Below are 14,865 nucleotides of genomic sequence, written 5' to 3'. Positions count from 1 at the left end.
TGATCAGACTATGGGACCATTGGAATACATTCCTTAGCATCGCACTGAAGCACAGGAGTTTCGTTACTGTTTGTTTTTGCATGAGCTGGCTGCCTGAACCAGTAAGAAGAAGTATATTGATGGCTCTGGAACCTTACGTAGATATACTTAGGTACTAATTAATATATATGACAAAAACATACTGATGGAATCCCGGTGGGGCGTCTGGGTGATAAGCAGGCTGCTCTCGTGAACTGAGGAAAGGGAACAGTGGCCTCAGGCTGTAGAAGTGATGTTTGAGTGTGAAAATCAAAGCTCTACACCAAAGAATAGAGTCCAAAATTAAGTTTTATTCTAAGCATAAACTAATCTGAGCCAGTGAGCATTGTATATGAACTCACATCAAAGTCCTAGCACCTCTTGTATGCTTTGTTTTTCATTGGATCCTAGGCATAGTCCCTGCATAAAAGGGTGGATCCACAGGATGCTGCAAGAGAAAGGAGCCACCCTAAACCAGGAAATCTGGGGAAGTGAGCATGGCCCAAGCCTGAAAAAACACAAGGATTAAAATATAAAGAAACTGTAAAAAAAAAATGAGGGTTTACTATCACTTTAAGCCAGGGGTGTCCAAACTTTTTTCAAAGAGGGCCAGATTGGATGAAGTGAACATGGTGGAGGGCCGAACATTTTTCCAAACATTCTTTGAACCATTACAATTAAATGCAAATAAATAATTTTATGCCAAGTTAATTGCAAACGACATACTTTTCATTTCATAACATTAAGATCAACTGACAGCTGAGTTTTCACAATGTATTGAAAATAAATTTTAAAAAAACTTACCTGCACTAATGTAAAGGGTGAAAAAGGTAGCTGGAGCTGAAGTCTCTTCTCGGCAGCCGGGAGGGGAAGAGAAACACACTTCACGCTGGAAGCCCGGCCCTGACGTCACCGCCCTCTGTCGCTCCCAGCGCGGCGCAGTCACGCATGCGCACTGCTCTGAAGCAGAAGACTGTCTGCCACAGCAGGGAGGGCCGTGCAACAGCCGCATTTACACAGACCAGGGAGAACGCACCGCAGTCAGGCATGCGCACTGCCCTCTGCTCTCAAGCAGAAGACTGTCTGCTATAGAAGGGAGGGCCGTGGGAGGGCCACATTACACAGAGCAGGGAGGGCTGTTGGAGGGCCGTATTAAACCGACCCCCGGGCCGTAAATGGCCCGCGGGCTGGACTTTGGACATGCCTGCTTTAAGCTTTCTGGTGCATTAATTCACACATATGTTAACATGCATTGCATTATGATTGGACTGCCAATGAACCACAACGAATTAACAAAATGTACAGTATATGCGTTGTGATATGATGTTGTATTTACATTAAATGTCACTGCAATTCTCATGTGTGCTCATAGAACAAGGATGTTATAATGATGGGGAAATCTGCCCAGGATCAATTTGGCAAAGGCTCAACCAATTTTGTTGCAATTCTGCAAATCCAAACATGGAGATAATTTCCGCTGAAATCTATGGGGAGGTTTATTGTTAAATTAATGTCAGTTTTAGAGATAATAGGCAAACTACTGTCAAAAAGGCATGGGAAACAAGACGTTCTGTAATATTCCAGAAAGTTTTTGAAAATACCATGCAGATTGTCTGTCTTTTTATGCGGCTTCAAGGGCAACATTGAAAATACACAAAACCTTTAAATACCTTGCTTGGGGATGCCTTCATGCTGTACATGGTGTTATGGAATAGTATGATTTTCATAAAGAGTTTCCACAATAACATACTGTACATTGGCAGTACATATTTTGCTGTGGAATTCATTTTTTCCTTTTAAAATTTGCTTGGCTAATATACAGCAGCTACAAACCATTCTGATTCATTTCAGTTTAAAATATTTATTTATTTATTTTAGCATCAATGCATGCTTTTTGATCTAAAAGTAAAAGACTTGTATTTACAGGCAGAAAGAGATTATCCATTGTTTTCCCATGGCTGTCCCTGCTCTCGCTAATGCAAAACTGTTCTGCCAATTTCTATCAATCTCTTATTAAGAATGAAAATATTGTAGATTATACAGCAGTGTAAAACTGGCCTGCGGCAGGACATTTTAATGAGTGAGAACTGGCCAAAATGTACTAGCAAAAAGAGTACAAACAGGTGTTTTACTACAGAATTATCCCCTTTATGACCACCCCAAACATACAGTATCTCACAGAAGTGAGTACACCCCTCACATTGTTGTAAATATTTTACTCTATCCTTTCATGTGACAACACTGAAGAAATTACACTTTGCTTCAATGTGTAAAGTAGTGAGTGTACAGCTTGTATAACAGTGTAAATTTGCTGTCCCCTCAAAATAACTCAACACAGCCATTAATGTCTAAACCGCTGGCAACAAAAGTGAGTACACCCCTAAGTGAAAATCTCCAAAATTGGGCCCAAAGTATTAATATTTTGTGTGACCACCATTATTTTCCAGCACTGCCTTAACCCTCTTGGGCATGGAGTTCACCAGAGCTTCACAGGCTGCCACTAGAGTCCTGTTCCACTCCTCCATGATGACATCACGGAGCTGGTGGATGTTAGAGACCTTGCGCTCCTCCACCTTCCGTTTGAGGATGCCCCACAGATGCTCAATAGGGTTTAGGTCTAGTGCCCCATCACTGATGTTCTTGGAAGGTAATAGTGTCCCATCATTGATGTCAGTGGGAGGAATAGTGCCCCATTACTGGCGTCAATAGGAGGAATAGTGCCCCATTTTTTATGTCAGTATAGGAGTTATTGCCTCATTGTTGGTGTCTGTGGCAGGAATAGTGCCTTGTATCAGTGGGAAAAAGTGCTCTGAGGGCTGGATAAAGATATTCTATGGGCCACATTTGGCCTCTGGGTCGCAGTTTGGAGGCCCCTACTTTTACAGCAGTGCATAAATAACTATTAGCGGAACAGTTTCAATTGGGTATATTAAGCCAAATTATACTAGGGACAAGGAACACAAGCAATTGTTTTTTTACTACAAGTATTAAGAGACCATAGATGATACAGCCAGGTAAATTGGCCAGCAGCAGGACAATTGTAATGTGCAAGGCTAAGCCAAAATGTACTAGAGATAAAGAGCACAGGCTGGGTTTTTATTACAAGATTTAAAATACTGCAGAGAATACAGCAGGGTAAAATTGGCCAGCAGCAGGACAGTTTTAATCAGGGTTAATAGGGGTAACTGGTGTATCCCAAACTTTATTTTATCTATGGGGATGGGGGGCGGGCAGTGAATGTGACTGACACTTTTTTTTTTCAAACAATGCAGCAGCATGCTATGAACAAAAGGCAGCCCCAAGAAAAGATAGTAACAAGTGAATGGGTCCAGTTTGAGTGTCTTAAACTGCCAATCAATTTAAAATAAAACATAAAACCCCACACATGCAACTAAAATTCCATCCATTAAAACAAAAGCCCACTTTTTAAAAAAATTGAGCATTGCAGAAAAAAAAGCAGCTTAACATAGTATTCATTTCTTCACGCCAACAGTACGCAAATATGCAGCTTCTCAGCGGCTGGACCTTGATGCTGAGCGGCCGCATATTTGCATACCATTTGTCAACAAACATGTGCTGAGAGTATGTGCCCTGTGCGCTCCCAGCACATGTGTCGGCGTCCCACAAAAAGGTCCCAATCTTTCCTTGCGATCGGAAATTTTTCGGTCATTTGACTGCCATGACAGTCAATCACGGTGGTCATATGACCCTAAAGCCCACCTCCCGGCATTAGAAACCCCTTAAAGGGCCAGGAGGCGCAGGCGTGAAGGGGTTAAGGCCTTATCAACATGAAATAAAGACCCCCCAAATAAGTCAAACAAAAGCCTATTTTTTAAGAGAAGCCTTGATGCAAAAAAAGTGTGCTATGGATGGAATAGCTAAAAGTGACTGCTGACCTCAAATAAACAAAAAGTAAAATGAAAGACAATAATAAGAACAAGAAAAAGCAGCAAAAAGTTGATTGCTTAAAAAGCTACCCATCAAAATTAAAGTACAGTTTCCTAACTAACCCTAATCTCTCACTATACAGTTTTTTGGCTTTCCCTATACTTTCCCCACCACGGCTTCCATTCACTATCACTGTGGCTGCTCCTCCCATTGTATAGAGAGGGGCCTGGCTTAAACAAAATCACCATTATTGGGCTTTCTAAACCTCCTGGCCATAGGTCAAATGCTATCCAGTGGTTTATGCTTTAAAAAAAATTGTCCTGAGTGAATCTGAAAATTTGCCAGGACTATGAATCTTGAACTTGCAGGATTCACATTGAATCCATGGTACTGCCGAACTGAAATCGTATTACTAGTGTGTTGATATGCGTTGCGTAGATGGGTCCTAAGAATAGTGATTGCTAAGCAACTAGTGGTAGAAGTAATTGTGCATAAATGGCACATTGTGTGATCAGACAAGATGAATTGCTACTACATATTACTTATGCTGTTAACTCAGCAAGGAGCCATTTGCTCAATATGCTTAACGATCAATTGCTTTTCTTAGTGATTGATCAGTAGCCATTTTAGTAGCATGATAGTTAAAGTTAATAAAAATTGCCCACATAGCTCTAGATGAAATGAGCAATTAACCTGCTCTCATCTGAGTCTATAGAAGGGATCATTTCTACCACGTAGCAGCGTTCTGTGTTAATTGAAGATTATTTTCCAGTTGAGCTACTGAAAATCCTTTTAACAGCTCATATTAAAAGTATGGTGACAAAAAACAAAAAGATCAACCTCATGAAATTTAGTAGAGCTACTAAGCTACAAAATGCAGCCATGGTCAAAGGGTTCTCATGATGAGTGATGTTTGCAAGCAGAGTGAGCATCAGTTGGGATAGGTAGGGTGGGGGCTTTGTAAGCCGCGTACCGGGGTGGGCTCCCCAGGATACAGTGAAGTCACGCACGAGGAAAGCAACCCCAACACCAGCTTTTGCCACAACAGAATTTTACTTAGATTTGTAAATAAACACAACCACAAATGCTGGCAACATACAATAAATTTACATACACTCAGCCCAAAGGCTGAGACCCTTGTGCTGCACAGCATGGCGCCTTCTGATGGATGAAGGTAGAAAGTGAAGTAATTTACCTACTGGCAGGCACAAATAAGCTGCCACACCTTACCTGTTATTACTCTAAAAGAGCAGGAATCAGTATATGGGTGTATGATATGGGTTAGCCTGCGGTGCAGCACAACAGCTTACAATCTTACACAAATCTACAATATTCCCTCTCCCATAACTGGTCCTGTAGCACATGCCTGAGTATTCCTTCTGAGCAAAATGCCAGTCTGGCTTGAGTTTGTAGGATTTTATCAGCTCTCCAATGTGAAATGTCACTTTAAGTTGTGGAGTCCTTCCAATAATCAGTAACAACACTTGTGGCCTGACACAAACAGAGACCCTATCTAACTAACTATAGGCCTGGACTCAGTCTCAAGGTGCCAACACTGAAATGAGGTGCATGCACGGTCTGCTTTTCATCCGCTGGTGACTCTGAACAGAACAAATGTCTCTCCAACAAGCATGCGGTCTCGCCGTATATGTTGCTTAGTTCCTCTGCTCTCATCAGCCTTCCTGGTAGCAATCTCATCAGCATTCCTGGCAGCAATCTCATCAGCTTCCTGGCAGCAAACTCATCAGCATTCCTGGCAGCAATCTCATCATCTTCCTGGCAGCAATCTCATCAGCTTCACTCAGCTGCAGCTCTGGTTACTGAGGGACGCATTCACACCTGGATGTCATTGGATTCTCAGCTCACATGGCCCCTTCATTCAGCATCGTCCAAAACATGGCTGCTGTCTCCTCTTCCTGTTCACTAAACTCCAACTCTGAGTGCCAAACCCCACCTCTTCATGAATATACAAATATCTATGCAGTCTGAGCCCATGTTACAAAAACAGTGACATCTTGTGGCTAAACCGCAGAATGCCAGTCAAAACATTTATTTACTTTCACACAAACAGTGTTCAAACAATGAGAGCTGTTTCCCCGTCTCACAGCTCCATTGCAAAAAATACATGGCATCGTGTTGAAAAATATTTGCAATCAAGGAGAATGAAAGAGGAGCAACTCTATATTGTGAAAATAATACAAATTATTTATATAAAAAATGAAAATGGAACAACTCTATATTGTAAAAAGAATAAAAAGTTATTACAAAAATGAAAATGGAACAGCTCATGGTGGGTTCAGCATTGCCATGCAGTAGAAAATGTATACCAGTTCTACAGCACAGTAATTATTATCACCTATCATTATGAGGCCTTCCAACATGACCTGCTCCAGATAAGGTGCAGAATACTCTGCTCCTACTAGCTCTCTTCCTTTCTGATTAACCCCTTCAAGACAAAAGGTAAAACAAATGGCCTTTGCAAATTTGACATATGGTAATAAAAGTGTATATATCATTGCAACTACTTAACATATTTAGATGAAAGATGCCTTGTTTTTTTTTTAATAATGGATATTTTTTTTTTTATTAACATAGACACACTGGCCCAAACTTAGCTATATAATTTTTGCTATTACCATGACCTACCACCAAAGAACAACCCAAAATATATTCTCCTACCCCTATTGATTGCAGCAATGCCACATAAGTGTATTTTTTGTTGTTTGTACCTGTAGTAGGGCCCAGAAACAATAGTGAACATTTTAGCAAACCTTGATTTAGCTATTTTATCTTGACTTTTTTTTATTTATCAATTTATTGATTGATTTTTTTGAAAAAGTTTTTCTTTGTTTACAATTTTCTCCTCTAGCAAGGAGAAAAATATACAATTAATCTTTTTCTCCAACACAGGGGCAGGCTCTACAGTGACTGGTCCTTGTGACAGCCAGTCACAGGCTATCACAGCAATCATATGATCGAGAAACAAAAATACAAACAACAAAAAGGTGCAAAAAGATCACAAATCCCCACAGTCAATCTAATAAAGTCCAATGTGTCAGTCCATGCTTCACTCGAGCAAGCTCTTAGAAGCTGTAGCAGGCTCTGGATAACGAAGAAAAGAGAGAAAAGGCGCCGCTAAGTGCAGTAGGAACAGACATTTATTCACATAACGGTCAAACCACTCACATTGTGGATATAAAAAACTGGCTCATCTATAAATAGGAAGGTACCAATGGTATCTGGATCCTCGCCAGGAATATCCCTGCTGGGCGCTGAAGGAGACTGGGGATGGTGATAGCCGGAGTGTATGTCTCCAGCTGGAAGGGCTGTGGAGCACACTGTGAAGCGCAACGTCGGTGTGATGATGTCAGCGGGACCAGCATGCAGTGCAACACATTTCGGAGCATATGCAAAGCCACTAGAATGCAAGGCGTGCTCCCTTTTCAAGCACATTGGCAATAGATAGGACATCCTATACACATATGCTAAAGAAACTAATGGGCAATAATAAAAATGTGTAGTAAAAAAAAATTGTTTTCTAATGAGTAATCTGCCTTTATTTTTCATATGACTTTTGTAGCAGTAGTTTTTTTTCCACACATTTTTATTATTGCCCATTAGTTCCTTTAGCATATATATAGGATGTCCTTTGTATTGCCAATGTGCTTGAAAAGGGAGTGCGCCTTGCCCACTAGTGGCTTCACGTACACTCCAAAAAGTGTCTCATTGCATGCTGGCTCAGCTGCCATCACGCCGATGTTGCGCTTCACGGTGCGTTCCACAGCTCTTCCAGCTGGAGAGACACATGCCAGCCAGCTATCACCATCCCTAGTTTCCTCCAGCGCCCGGCACGGACATTCCTGGCGATTATCCAGATACCATTGGGACCTTCCTATTTACAGATGAGCCCATTTTGTATATCCACAATGTGAGTGGTTTTACCGTTATGTGAATAAATACCTGTTCCTACCCCAAGAAGCGCCTTTTCTCTCTTTTCATCATATGATCGAGAGTCAGTCTACTGGCTCCTGGTTGTTGATACAAGACCTGGAGTTGTCAGAGACAGCTTGGTTTCCATACTTGGTTGTTATGCTGATCTAATGTTATCTGTCTGTTCTTCACTGACTAGAAAAAAGCATGTAGATCAAAAAATTTGACTGTGTAACGCTACCCTCTTAAGAGCCACTGAGCATTTTGGGTTTCCTGTCTGTTCTGAGCCTGCTTTGGAAGTACCACCCCTGCTGACACCACTGTGAAAGCTTGACCAGGAGGACAAATGAATGAGAATAGATGTGCATAGAAATTAAACACTCTAACAAGTTTAACGCAATACTGAAGCACAGTATCACTGCACGTAAACCCAGATCAGAATTTAAACATCAAACCAATCTTCTGAGATATCTCTTCCCAAGCGAGCTGAGGTGGATTATCAAGATGCGAGACTAACAGACTTTTGTGTTCTCAATAGCTGGGAGCTTGTTTAACTCTTGAGATGAATTCTTATAAGCGACAATATCCTCTTTAGTATCTCATAAAAGAATGGTGACAAATCTTCTGTGTGCTTGATGGGGCCCTAGTTGGTGCACATCAAGGTCAAGATCCTTTTTTGTGTAAAAGCAAGATTTCCTCAGGATGGTACAACAATAAAAAGATTCCCCTTAGAGTGGTGTTGAAACTGGGTACAGTCTATTTAACAGAGAAGATGAATGGAAGAACTTGCAAAAGTTGAAGGAAGAGGCGGAAGCAGACTGCAGCAGAATTTAAACCCCTACTCTAGTGAACCAAGTTCCTTTGGAACTGGAAGAGGCTTGAAATGAAATACTAAGTGTAATTCTGTCATCAGGGGGCATGTGATGTAGCCAGAGTTTCAGGATAAAAGAATTCAGAATAAAAGGGAGACAGTAAAGCAGTAGGCTGCAGTACTGAATGGGGCTAGGCAGACTGTGTCTCAATGTTATAAAGTGTGCTGTAAGGTGTACTGAACTGAACAGTTGAAAATAACACAGTCACTTGCAACTTATGATGATATGGATTATGGAACCCTCTCACCCGACCTGTAGTATTTTCAGTGCAAACAGTGGTCTTCTGTTGGGGGGCCCTGTGTTCTCTAGATCCCTCTGTCAAGGAGGCAGTGCCGATAGCAGTACTAAGATCCACCTGCCTGCAGGATTGACTGTCCTGCTTATCAGTGATCAGCAGTCTCTCTTTCTCTCTATGTGATGCCGCCCGATCCAGCCTGGATCTCCTGAGGCCCACACAGCCTTTTCCACACACATGTCCTCTGCCTCTCACCATCCACTTCCTGTAAAGTTCCCGGGCTTCTCAATATATATGCTCCGGCCCCTATTCCAGCTCTTCTAGGAAATGTAGTTTGTTCACTCCTTGTCTTAGTGCAGAGGTTCTGCTACCAGCATACAAGATCAACAAGGCTTTGCCACATTAGAGTCTGAATGAATGAACCCGCAGAACACTGCCATCTTGTGGTTAATTAACATTATGCAATAAGTATTAGTGCAGTGTGTTACAACTGTATTTGCTACATGCTTGTTCCAGGGTAGTTTCTCACAATGTGTTGACGTCAGAGAATCAGGATTAAACTTGATAGCTAGCACTTTAATTAAAAAGTCAGCAATGGCAGCCTGCAGGTATCTCTGAGCACGTTTCCTTTAAATGCAAGATGATTACTTAGAAAGACATAAGGGTATATATACAAAGAAGTTCCTGGTGCATGTGTTTTAAATTACAGTGTTTCATTCACCTGCAGTAAACGATTGGTGAATATCGCATTCACTGCTTTATAAATACGTACCATACTTCAGGAGCAGAGCACACTGTACCTAGGGGAATAGGTAATTTTGGAGGGTATGCATTATAAATAAGGGATACATCTGTCTATATGGAGACTAAATATGCAGTCTAGCAATAATCCTAGACAATGTGACATCATAAAGGCTAAGTTCCCTTTTGGTAACATGTTACAAACATATTTACGGTGTAACATGTAACATGTTATTGCAGGCTGGGGTTTCTTTCCCTGCACCCGCTGTCACATTTTAATAGTCCTTATTCTACTAAAAACCAATATAAAAGGAGGCCCGTCTCCATCTGACTACCAATATACAGAGGTCTTTCACCCACTGACTACCAAAAGTGAAAGCTTTCTCCCTCTGACTTCCAATGGAAAGAGGACATTTATCTGCTGACCACCTATGCAGAGACTACAATTTTCACTTTCTGCATTTATTTTCAGCCATTTTATTATTAATAATTTATTGAATATTAATAAAAAATATTTTTTTTTGTGCAGAGCAGGTTGTATTGGATTCCTCTGGCAGTAGATCAACATAATGATCCATTCTGGGTGTCGTATATGCTAGTTGCACCACACGTTTACAACTTACTAATTACACTATGTACTGCAAGCTGTAACAATTACAGATTGCTTAAAAGTGTCCATTTAGAATCTGTAAACACTTTCAGGTCTTAGTAATACATATTACAAATAATACATACTGTAATACATATCACTTTTGATACATATTATTAGTTCCAGACAAAAGCACAAATAGGAAAAAATAGGAACAATTATGAATGGAAGTAACATCCAATATAGATTTTCCTTGTTACTGGATCATCATCCTCTGTGGTAGTTATGGGAAATCTCCACATACAGCACATACTGCACTAGCCCTCCTTGAAAAATCCATAGACTAAAGAACAAGTGCATCATTCCCACTGAACACTGATTGTACCTGTTGACACGAACAGGCACTACATATACCTTCATTTTAGTGTACCTGGTGTATACAGTATATATATTATATATATCCACTTGCCCTCCTGAGGATTTACCCGCCTTCCTGACCAAGCCATTTGTTTGTGATATGGCGCTGAGTTACTTTAACTGTCAATTGCGCAGTCATGCAATGCTGCACACAAATGAAATTTACGTTCTTTTTTCCCTCAAATGGAGCTTTCTTTTGGTGATATTTGATTGCCTGTGCATTTTTTATTTTTTGTTCTATAAATAAAAAAAGACAGACACTTTTGAGAAAAAAACAATATTTTTTACTTTTGGCTATTAACCACTTGCCCTCCTGAGGATTTACCCCCCTTAATGACCAGGCCTCTTTTTGCTACTCGGCGCTGCACTTATTCAACTGATAACTGCGCGGTCATGAAATGCTGCACCCAAACAAAATTTACGTCCTTTTTTTCACACAAATAGAGTTTTCTTTAGGTGGTATTTGGTCACCTATGCGCGTTTTATTTTTCATGCTATAAACAAAAAAAGATTTTGAAGAAAAACTATATATTTTACTTTCAGCTATAAAAAATATATAGTAAACTCAAAGTTAGTTATAAATTTAGGCCAAAATGTATTCTGCTACATGTTTTTGGTAAAAAAATCCCAATAAGTGTATATTGATTGCTTTGTGTGAAAGTTATAGAGTCTACAAACTATGGTATAGATCGGGTGTCGGCAACCCGCGGCTCCAGAGCCGCATGCGGCTCTTTTTCATCTTTGCTGCGGCTCCGGAGCACACTGCCCACCAGGTGACAGGCAATAGGGTTTCAGTGGTCGGCAAGCCGCGGATCGCAAGCCACATGCGGCTCTTCTGTGTGCCGGGCGCCCGCTCCCCTCCCTCCTCTCGGGCGGCCGCTTCAAAAGTCAGGACTCTTTTAATCCGGCCCGCGGAGCGTGGAACATTAGCTGTCAGGATGTAGGCGGGGCAGCCAGGATGTAGGCGGGGCAGCGTGACGAACTCCTCTCACAGTCCGCCCTGAAGACCGGAACACAGCGCGGGAACACAGCGAGAGGAACGCGCGGAGCAAAGGTAAGTGAATTGAGACAATATGGGGAATTAATTACTATAGGGGGGATGAATTACTATGGGGGATGAATTATTATATGGAGGATTAATTACTATGGGGGATGAATTACTATGGAGGATGAATTACTATATGGGGGATGAATTACTATGGAGGATGAATTACTATATGGGGGATGAATTACTATGGAGGATGAATTACTATATGGAGGATGAATTACTATATGGGGGATGAATTACTATGGGGGATGAATTACTATAGGGGGGATGAATTACTATATGGGGGATGAATTACTGTGGGGGATGAATTACTATATGGGGGATGAAGCTAACTGCACGATCCTGTATATAGCATTAAGATAAGAAACAATATATGCAGTGTCGGATTTGTTTTAAATGTTGCAATGGTTTTGCGGCTCCCAGTCTTTTTTTTCCCTTCGGAAACTGGTCCAAGTGGCTCTTTATGTCTTAAAAGTTGCAGACCCCTGGTATAGATACTGCAATTTACGCCATTTTTTTGCTATACAGTGCCGCGCTAGTTTAACGGACAATTGCGCGGTCATGCAATATGGTACATAAATGAAATTTATGTCCTTTTTTCACACAAATAAAGCTTTCTTTTGGTGGTATTTGATCACCTGTGCTCTTTTTATTTTTGGAGCTATAAACAGAAAAATTTTGAAGAAAAAAATTTTTTTTTTCAAAAAACAATATTTTCTCATTTCGGTCATAAAAAATATCCAAAAAAACTAAAATTTCATCATAAATTTAGGCCAAAATGTATTCTGCTACATGTTTTTGGTTAAAAAAATCCCAGTAAGTGTATATTTATTGCATTGTGTGAAAGTTATAGCATCTACAAACTACGGTATAGATAATGGAATTTACACAGCTTTTACTTTCTGACTGCCCATCACATTTCTTGAGGTGCTAAAATACCAGGACAGTACAAACACCCCCAAATGACCCCTTTTCAGAAAGTAGACACCCTAAGCTATCTGCTGAGAGGCATATTGAGTCCATGGAAGATTTATTTTTTTTCCAAAAGTATCTGGAAAATGACAAAAACATTTTTTTTTACACAAAGTTGTCATTTAAATGATTTATTTCTCGCACAAGCCATGGGTATATGTGGAATTACACCCCAAAATACATTCTGCTACTTCTACCAAGTTTGGTGATACTACATGTGTGAGACTTTTTGGGAGCCTAGCCTTATACAGGAGCCTGAAATCCAATGACCACTTTGAAAGCCTGAAGGTACGTAACTTCTTCATTACACTTCCTCACTACCTATCACAGTATTTTTTGCTAGGAAATTAATTTAAACTCCCAAACATTATATATTTTTTTAAAGCAGACACCCTAGTGAATGAAATGGTGGGTACTACAATTTTTTATGGCACATAGTACTCACGCAGCGAAGTTTCAAATGTGAATTTTTTTAAAATACACTTTTTTTACTTTTAATGCACAAAAACACAATATATTGGCCAATTATTTGGTAAAATATAAAAGATAATGGTATGCCGAGTAAATAGATACCAAACATTACATGCTTTAAAACTGCACATGCCCCATGCAATGGCGACAAACTGCATACATTTTTAATATCCATAGGCAACGCTTTAAAAGCCTTTAAAAGCTACCATTTTAGATTTACAGAGGAGGTCTAGTGTTAGAATTACTGCCATTAATCTCATGTTCACGGCAATACCTCACATGCATGGTGCAACCGTTGTTTACATACCGGCACAGGGTCAAGGCTTGTGCTCACCAGTGTGCGCGCATGGGAGAAGCGAGTTTTTTTTTTTTTTAAGTTATTTTGATTTTTTTATTATTTTTACGCTGTACCTTTCATTTTTTTTTTAGCACTTTTAATGCTATCACAGGGAATGCAAATATCCCCTACTGTATAACTTCAATGGGCATTGTAATTCTTTTTTGAGAAATCTGGGGTCTATCAGACTCTGGATATCTCCTCTGCCCTTACATTATCTAATCAAACCAAAATCGTGTGATCAGATGCTTTCCCAATTTACAGATAGCACTGTTTATATCCTGCGAAACTGAAGTGATGAAATGCTTGTAGCTTCTGAATTCTTAGACTATAAAGATGATTGGCACCACTCTGGTCTCCAATCAGCTCTATGGTCAGCTGGCAGAAACACCGGCTGCATTCTCAGGTTCCCCCCGATGGCACGGGACTGCCCAACAAAGCCGTAGAAGGCAGCGGGGGAGGGGCGGCATCATCTCCCGCTGCTTGTAAAACCAATCCTGCAGCTAATTAGCCACTAGGATTGCTTTTACATAAAAGGCGATCACCGATTAAAAAAATTGATACCAGGATGATGCCTGCAGATGTAGGCATCATCCTGGTATAACCATTCAAAGTCCAGTGATGTACCAGTACATCGATGATCCTTGTTGGTTATACAGTATATGCTATGTTCTTTTTTTTTGTATGCAGCCTGTGGTCTGAATGAAAAAAAGAGAAGCAATCTCTGCCAAAAAAAGTGTGTGGTATGCCCGCCATTAGAATATACCGCCCTGTATCCACCCACTTCTAATGGTGGGCACACATTAAGTCACACTTTGCCACATGCGCCAGTTCCAAGATTGAACAAATGTTTAAATAGTGGCACGCTTGATTAAAAATTGTCCACGTATAAGTGGTACCCCATATGGAAAAAGGATGACACTAAGTCCCAAACTATCTTGCCACTACTCCCCATGTAGTCTGGGCATCTGGGGGAGGGTCCATCTTTTCCCTCGTAATCCGAAACTTATAAGTATAGCCTGTTGCCCTCTCACAGGTCTTCTACATCTCGACCCCATATCTGGCACGCTTGCTGGGGAGAAATTGTTTGAATGCAAGGCGGCCAGAAAAATTAATGAGGGACTCATCAACGCAGATGTTTTGCTGGGGAGTATAGACATCTGCAAATTTTTGGTTAAGGTGATTTTCGAGGGGCTGAATTTTGTGGAGCCGGTCAAATTCAGGGTCACCCCTAGGATGACAGAGTGTATTGTCGTTGAAATGCATAAAACACATTATACTCTCATATCTATGCCTGGCCATGGCAGCAGAGAACACGGCATATGATGAATCGGGTCTGTGGACCAA

General features: G+C 40.7%; 1 protein-coding gene across 1 annotated transcript in view; it reads left to right on the top strand.

Moving 5' to 3' along the window:
- KCNH4 (potassium voltage-gated channel subfamily H member 4) overlaps positions 1-14,865 on the top strand; it is a 454,196-nt gene that overhangs the window by 260,328 nt on the left and 179,003 nt on the right. The window lies entirely within an intron of this gene.

Source organism: Staurois parvus, unplaced genomic scaffold (genome assembly GCF_062004578.1).
Source record: "Staurois parvus isolate SC_StPar_1 unplaced genomic scaffold, SC_StPar_1.0 ptg000538l, whole genome shotgun sequence".
Classification (NCBI taxonomy): Eukaryota; Metazoa; Chordata; class Amphibia; order Anura; family Ranidae; genus Staurois; species Staurois parvus.
Note: the sequence above shows the minus strand (reverse complement) of the source record. Positions and strands in the feature narration are given on the sequence as shown.